This window comes from Eptatretus burgeri, chromosome 8, assembly GCF_056783735.1.
Source record: "Eptatretus burgeri isolate ZD-2024b chromosome 8, Ebu_testis_v1, whole genome shotgun sequence".
Lineage (NCBI taxonomy): Eukaryota > Metazoa > Chordata > Myxini > Myxiniformes > Myxinidae > Eptatretus > Eptatretus burgeri.
In genome coordinates, this window is record NC_140968.1 from 71,127,890 (window position 1) to 71,135,880 (window position 7,991).

Below are 7,991 nucleotides of genomic sequence, written 5' to 3' on the forward strand. Positions count from 1 at the left end.
CTCTCTCTCTCTCTCTCTCTCTCTCTCTCTCTCTCTCTCTCTCTCTCTCTCTCTCTCTCTCTCTCTCTCTCTCTCTCTCTCTCTCTCTCTCTCTCTCTCTCTCTCTCTCTCTCTCTCTCTCTCTCTCTCTCTCTCTCTCTCTCTCTCTCTCTCTCTCTCTCCCTCTCTCTCTCTCTCTCCCTCTCTCTCTCTCTCTCTCTCTCTCTCTCTCTCTCTCTCTCTCTCTCTCTCTCTCTCTCTCTCTCTCTCTCTCTCTCTCTCTGTCTCTGTCTCTGTCTCTGTCTCTGTCTCTGTCTTTGTCTCTGTCTCTCTCTCTCTCTCTCTCTCTCTCTCTCTCTCTCTCTCTCTCTCTCTCTCTCTCTCTCTCTCTCTCTCTCTCTCTCTCTCTCTCTGCGTCTGTCTCTCTCTCTCTCTCTCTCTCTCTCTCTCTCTCTCTCTCTCTCTCTCTCTCTCTCTCTCTCTCTCTCTCTCTCTCTCTCTCTCTCTCTCTCTCTCTCTCTCTCTGTCTCTCTCTCTGTCTCTCTCTCTCTCTGTCTCTCTCTCTCTCTCTCTCTCTCTCTCTCTCTCTCTCTCTCTCTCTCTCTCTCTCTCTCTCTCTCTCTCTCTCTCTCTCTGTCTCTGTCTCTGTCTCTGTCTCTGTCTCTGTCTCTGTCTCTGTCTCTGTCTCTCTCTGTCTCTCTCTCTGTCTCTCTCTCTCTCTGTCTCTCTCTCTCTCTCTCTCTCTCTCTCTCTCTCTGTCTCTCTCTCTCTCTCTCTCTCTCTCTCTCTCTCTCTCTCTCTCTCTCTCTCTCTCTCTCTCTCTCTCTCTCTCTCTCTCTCTCTCTCTCTGTCTCTGTCTCTGTCTCTGTCTCTGTCTCTGTCTCTGTCTCTGTCTCTGTCTCTGTCTCTGTCTCTGTCTCTGTCTCTGTCTCTCCCTCTCTCTCTATCTCTCTCTCTCTCTCTCTCTCTCTCTCTCTCTCTCTCTCTCTCTCTCCCTCTCTCTGCGTCTCTCTCTGTCTGTCTGTGTCCGTGTCCGAGCGGTGATTATGTGCGGACGGTGATTTTTGTCCAGGCGGTGTTTATGTCCAGGTGGTGTTTGTCTCTGGATGGAGTTTGTGTCCGAGCATTGTTTGTCTCTGGACCTACCTGGACCATGTTTATTTGTCTCTGGATGTGTCCGGGTGATGATTGTCTCCGGACATGTTTTTGTCACACAACCCAAAATTTAAAAATAAATCAAACATTAATAATTTTATCAGGAAAATAAATCGAATGTAAATATGGACTCATCCAGACCAGGCCAGTATCATGGGAGGAGGGAAGATGGACAGATGGACAGTACCATTCCAAAAGCGATACATATCCAAACCACCCCACAAATCAACTGAAACTAGTATTAAAACAATTCAGTAACATAAATGGATTTAATCCATACCAAAATACCAAAATATATGAAACATTAAGTATTTTACTATTTTTTTTTAAAAGAAGAAGCACATCATTTCACAAATGTGGTAATCCACATAGTGGACTGAACCAAAAGCCAGGATTGAAGGGGGGAGGGGGGATGGGGTAGAATGTACCATAAGTTAAGTTTAATAACATCGGTGGATTTAATCCATACCAAAATAATAAAATATATAAAACATTAAGCATTTTATTACTTTTAAAAATTGCAGAAACAAGAAGATAAAAACATTTTTTTTAAATGTAAAAACAGAGGGATGAAATTCCAACAAAATCACAACCAAACAAGGTAGGAATGACACCACATTACGATGTCACAATACGACACCACAATCCTCTTATGGATTACTGTTATGACATCTTTTGACAATATACTTTTGTTATGGGATTGTGATGGAACGTCGGTCAACAGCCTTGACTTTGGCTGGGCCACTCAAGGGATAGGTGTTCCATCTTGGGGGTATATACTGTATATATTGTGTTGATACTCCTAGCTTGGTAAAGAAGTAAAGCACACACAGATTGTGACTCATAACAGCCGAAGTTACGATCTGTGAGCAGTAATGTCCATCTGCCACATGAGAGCATTAACTCTACTTTATTGCCTCACCAACCAGGTTGCCTACAGGTCATATTTTTACTCCGATCATGACCTGGTAGAGGTAGTGACAAGCTGGAAGCCTATTGTTTTTGAGGTTAATAGGTCAAAGGTCAAGGTCACATAAATCATCATTTTTCAACCGATTCACCTGATATCTACATATGTACTGCATATAAACCGTAATAGCCGATCAGCCCCGGTCTGAAATTTTGGTCACCGGTATCAAATTGGGGGAGAATGCTCATAGAGAGCAGTGATACTGGTGTCTATGACTAGGTTTGAGGGGTCAGATATATCATTTCTGTATTTACCTAAAATATTGGATACAGCCTTAATATTAAAATTCAAGATGGCCGCCAAAATGGCTGCAGACACATATTTAAATGACCACGTTTAAGGTCCGAGAACAGTTACGACAGTGATTTTGGTGTACATTTCCAATATTTTCGGTAAATACAGAAATTATATATCCAACTGTAGTGAAATGTACATGATGACTCTAACACTCATCATTTACTGTTCATTGGCATCCACATCGTCATCCTCGTCCGTACTCTCCACATCATCTGATGACCGATTCTCACAGTCTGACAGTTTGCACATATCAGTGCACTTAAGTCCATTTGCCAGACATACACAATTTGGCAGCGTACACTTCCTTGAGCATTTGCAGGCCAGTAGGGCCAAGATAGCCTCAGGTGCTGGCTGACCATCCATCCAATCCATTACCATTCATTTCTCGGCTCCATCCATGTCAATTTTCCACCCTCTGCCAATGGGACTTGGTACACCTGTGTCTTGCTCAAGACATCTCCATATTCCAGCCTGGTAGTTTGCCCTTTGTGCATGTTTGACTAAGCAGTCCCTGCAGGGTGGAAGCTGATGACTCTCTATCTCACCTTTCTTAACACAGAACAAGTTGTACCTGAGATCATTGACCTTGGTGAATGCTGCTTTGGGGCCATAGAGGAGACATGTGACACACTCTAGTTTGTTCATCAGTTCTGAGGAGAGGTCCCATTCCTGGCCCAACTCTGTGAATGTGTTCTTGATTTCCCTGTTGTTGGTCACTAATTTTAGAGCACTTGCCTTCCCTTTACCTGCGAAAGCACTGGTAGTGTCACATCCAGTGTATGTGTGTATACCAATAAGAGCTCTGCAGACATCTATGCCGACAGTGGCAGCGACTTTCCCGATGTCAACTAATCTAGTTCTGGTTCTAGTTCCACATTTCTGGAATAACGGAGCTCCTATCTTGTCATGGAATGCCAAACACATGATAAAGACATCTGTGTCCTCTGCGCATATCACTACAGCTTGGTAGCCCTCTCGAGCAGCATGGACAGCATGGAAAAGTAGGTGCCCATCTGCTTCCTCCTGCTGGCACTGGAGATCTGGTACCTCTTCACTGCCCTGTGATGTAATTCTGTAGCATTTGTCATCTACTTTTACAAACAGAATCTTCTCATGTAGTTTCTCTCTGTACACTGGCTTCCTCCATTCACTGACAATGAAGCTAATCAGACTGGTTTTGTTAGTTATTCCTGTAAGGAAACTTCTCCATTGCCTCACAATCTGTGCGCTTGTGATACCCTGCAGCTGGTGTCCAGTCTCTTTACCTCGTGCCGATCTCTCACTGTTCTTGATAGAATTCTCTCAATACGTGTCGAACACAACATCTATTCTGGTACTTTTACTTCCTTCACGCAATGCCATAGACAGTATTGTAGTGGCGATGTCTCCAAACGTAGCTTGATCACCCTTTACTCTTTGAACTAAGTTCATTCCATCGACCACCGAAGTCGGATTTTGTGGGAGTTGGTCTGCTACTGTCACATTCTTCTGCAAAGTAGTGGCTAAGGAAGCTTTGTTTGTTTTCCTGAGTAATCCGTCTGGGGTAGAGAGAGCCCAGGGTAGTGGTCCCAAGGGGTGAGAGAGGATGTCCTCCATCGTGAGATTGCGCCCTTGTGCCATCACTATGATGCGACCAAACAGAGACCGGTCAGCTTTCAAGATTATGTCCTTCCCACTTGTTTTCACTACCTTCTTCTTACACACATTTGTGAATGTCTTCAGCTTGTTAGTTTTCATCGGATCGTGAAATGGTTTCGCTGATGGGTCGTTCTCCAGTCTCTCGTTCTGGAAAGTGGCATAACTCTTCTCTCCAATATCACATGCCTTCAGGTCAGAGGCAATGTCTCTGGGTGCCGACTTTGCAGTACAAATGCTTATGAGGTCTTGCTTCTCTGAGAATGGGTTGACCCAGGCTTGAATGAGGCTGACGACTGCCGACACTGTTTCCTCATCTTTTTTGGATTCTGGGCTGCTGTAGATCAGCATGGTTGAGTTCTGATTGGTTACCATGCACCATGTCTCTTAAGTGTCCAAAAAATGCACTGCGGTACTCTGCTGTTATGTAGTACCTTTTGATGGCTCCTGCTTTTAGGCTGAACCGTGACGTGCCTCCAGGAGTCTGAGTGTCCTTGTTCACCGTAACCTCAATTGTCTGATCTACAGGTATCCGGCCGAAGGGATTATTGCTGGACCTCTACACCGAGAAATGACCTTCCTGGAAGGCTCGATGTACATCAGGATTCTTCTCGGGAAGATTTGTCATTTGAACAAAGTATGCAGACAGGTACCTGGCATAGTTGACCTTATCGTAGGCAAAACACCATGGGATCAAAGTTCTAATGGCATTGATGTGCAAATCCCAGTTTCCCTCACGAGAAGCACGCAGAAGGCCAAGTATCACGTGCTCGACCATGTCTATGTATGACATCCAATATCCCAATAGCATCCCATTGTTGTGGCGGAGGTGTTCCGTGAAGGCTCTCCACAAGATCATCAACTCTAATAATTGTGGACTGTCGAGGAGATCACTGAAGTTATGTTGGTTGAGATCATCAGCTATGTCGTTCACTTTGTCTACACACGATTTGATCACAGCGCTCTTCTCCTCGTTGCTGTCTTCCCATAGTGTAAACTCTGCCCATGCCAGTCTCATCAAAGCTTCATAGATGCACTTGCGGACCCTGATAGCACGATTGTACTGTTTGCCGTCAATTACCCCATTAATGGACCCCTCCGCAACTATCCCGGCTTCTATGCATATGTCCTTCAAACCTGCATCACAGAACCGCTTTCCTATGATACTCAGTGCATTCATGATGGTGTGGAATGTTCCCATCCTCAAAAGTACATGGGAAAAACGCTCTTTGTGCTTCCAGGCAATTTCAACGGCTTTTGCATGGAGTGCTTGATCCATGACTATGACAATAGTGTCCAGAGATGGCTCATTTCTTATTAGATCTGACTGCTTGAGAATTTCATAAACTGTAGTCAACTCTGTAGCTGGTACATTGATGGTGGGCAGGTACCCAACAACATCTTCTGAGATTGATTCTTGGTCCCTGGTTTTGATATTAAACCCAGTCCTACTTGGGATTGTCTGACAGTCTGAGTTTGTTTGTCTTGCAAGGACCCATGCCAGGTTCTTGTTACAGGCGACTTGAGCAGACTCTTGTGCTTCCAGGATGTGGCTCTTGCTGGTTGGTAGAGGTTGTGGACCTACACTGCACAGGCTACATAGACTTCCAGCTCTTCGTGTTCAATATTGACTGATCTTTGTTTCAGTTTGTCAATGATTGGAAGTTCAGTCATGGGTGGATGAGGTCCATAGACCTTAGGCTGGAGCGCTATTCCGTTGACTCGATGTGACGTACCTTTTCCAGTAAGTGTCTCCTCCAGTCTGTCTATATTATCCCATGCAAGATTTGTGAAGACATAGGGCTTGATGGAGACTGGTAGAACAGCTCTCTGGTTGAAGCCCATTGCTAACTTCTGGAGACACAGAGCGGTATCATTCTCTTCCAGCTGGTCATAAGACACGCCATGTCCAAACTTATTCAGTGTCCGAATGACCTCAATGTTTCCAGTGAGTGCTTTTACCGCATAAGGAAGCAGGAAATGTTTTGGTGGTTTATACTGCCCACGTGTCACAGCGTATATCATGTCCTGGCTAAATGACTCGACTAGAATAGCAGTCCTTTGGGATTTATTCGTAGTACTAGTAGGATTTCCAGTGAGGAGCCCAACCAGAAATCGCTCTAGCTGATTTGGTATGGCGATATGAGTAGTTACATCAGACGGATGATATGGCCACGGGGTGGAAATCATGTCCTGCTCGATGGCCGTTCGGATATGTGACGAAGTCTGATCTATGATCTTGTTGACATCTGTAGACTTTGCTTTCCAAAGCTTGAGCTCCCTATGTAGAGTTTGATTTTCCAAGACAACATCCTTTAATGATACACAGCAGGGAACCATCAACAACTTTCCATTGTCGTCGGGAAATATTTCCACTGCACCTCCAAGCTCGGACTTCAGTCTTCTGTGCATATTCTTCTTCGTTGAATCCTTCAGAAGATTAACTCCACCAGACAACATTAATGATTCCAGTTTTGTGGTCAAGGATGTGACTGGTATAAGCCTCTTGTTGGGAATAATATCTGCGAAATTCGAAAAGTTCTTCGTAAGCTTCTCCTTCAACCTTGTGATACAGTATAAATTCATGCGTCTCTTTCTTTTCTTCATTCTCATTGTCTCTAGTATAATTCCTATAGCATGAAGTGTGATAGTGTGCCTCGGCGGCAACAATGTCTCTACTGGTTAGTGCTACCATCCTTTCGTCTCCCTTTCTGACGGCACTCTCTCGTAGTGTTTGATCTACTCTCAGTTGTGAAGCTAGCGTAAGTTTTTCACGTGTATTGGAGTGCTTTTGGTACTTGACCTTGCTACAGAATATGCAGATCGGATCATAAGCTCTTGATTCTGTTGTCGATCTTCTGGAAGACCGTTTTGGAGGACAGCCACTACTACCAGGTAGATCACTACTGCTTTCACCTGCTTTCCTTTTCAAAGTCTCCAAGTCTCTTTTCATGGTGAAGATGCTTCTACATTTTCGATGATAGAACATAATTGGAACTTTGTCCTCAAGCGTTTTTGCAACGTCTAAAATGGGGACATGGTTCCTGACTTTGGCGGCTTCAAGTAAGGTTAGCCAGGAGTCATGACTTTGAGGACTGATTAAATGTTCATCTTCGTCGGATACTGCCTGGTGTATGATGCACAGTTTCTTGGCGGGTCCCTGGGGCGTTTCCATGCTGACGGACATCTAATGCTAGTCTACTGTATTCCAGGCCTCTTACATAGAACTTCCACAGCTAACATGATACCTGATAAAGAGAACATAAACATTATATATATATATATATATATATATATTTAAATATACATACATTCAGCCTGGGGGGTTTGGCGGTATCAAATCGGGGGAGAGGGGATGCTCATAGTGACTATCTTGGCCGCCAAAATGCCCAGTACCCTATATATAGCAGCTTTTAGACCACTTAGAGCAGTGATACTGATGTCTATGACTAGGTTTGAGGGGTCGGATATATCATTTCTGTATTTACCTAAAATATTGGAAATGTACACCAAAATCACTGTCGTAACTGTTCTCGGACCTTAAACGCGGTCATTTAAATATGTGTCTGCAGCCATTTTGGCGGCCATCTTGAATTTTAATATTAAGGCTGTATCCAATATTTTAGGTAAATACAGAAATTATATATCTGACCCCTCAAACCTCGTCGTAGACACCAGTATCACTGCTCTAGGTGGTCTAAAATCTGCTATATATAGGGTATTGAGCATTTGGTGGCCATTTTGGAAAAAGGGGGATAACTCCCATAAAGCTGCCACCGCCACAATGCTATCACATATTTTCTAACTCTAGGGGTCTACACCATCCCAAAAATCACTATGAGCATTCTCCCCCAATTTGATACCGACCAACCCCCCCCAGGCTGATCGGCTATAAAACATGGGTGTACGGTGAGCCATTGTTGAGGTGAATTATTGTTTGACCCATGTGAGTATG

At 44.2% G+C, this 7,991-nt stretch overlaps 1 pseudogene; it reads right to left on the bottom strand.

Annotated features, from left to right (window-relative positions):
* Positions 1-5,617: 5,617 nt before the first annotated feature.
* Positions 5,618-7,233, bottom strand: LOC147022009 (uncharacterized; annotated as a pseudogene).
* Positions 7,234-7,991: the final 758 nt, after the last annotated feature.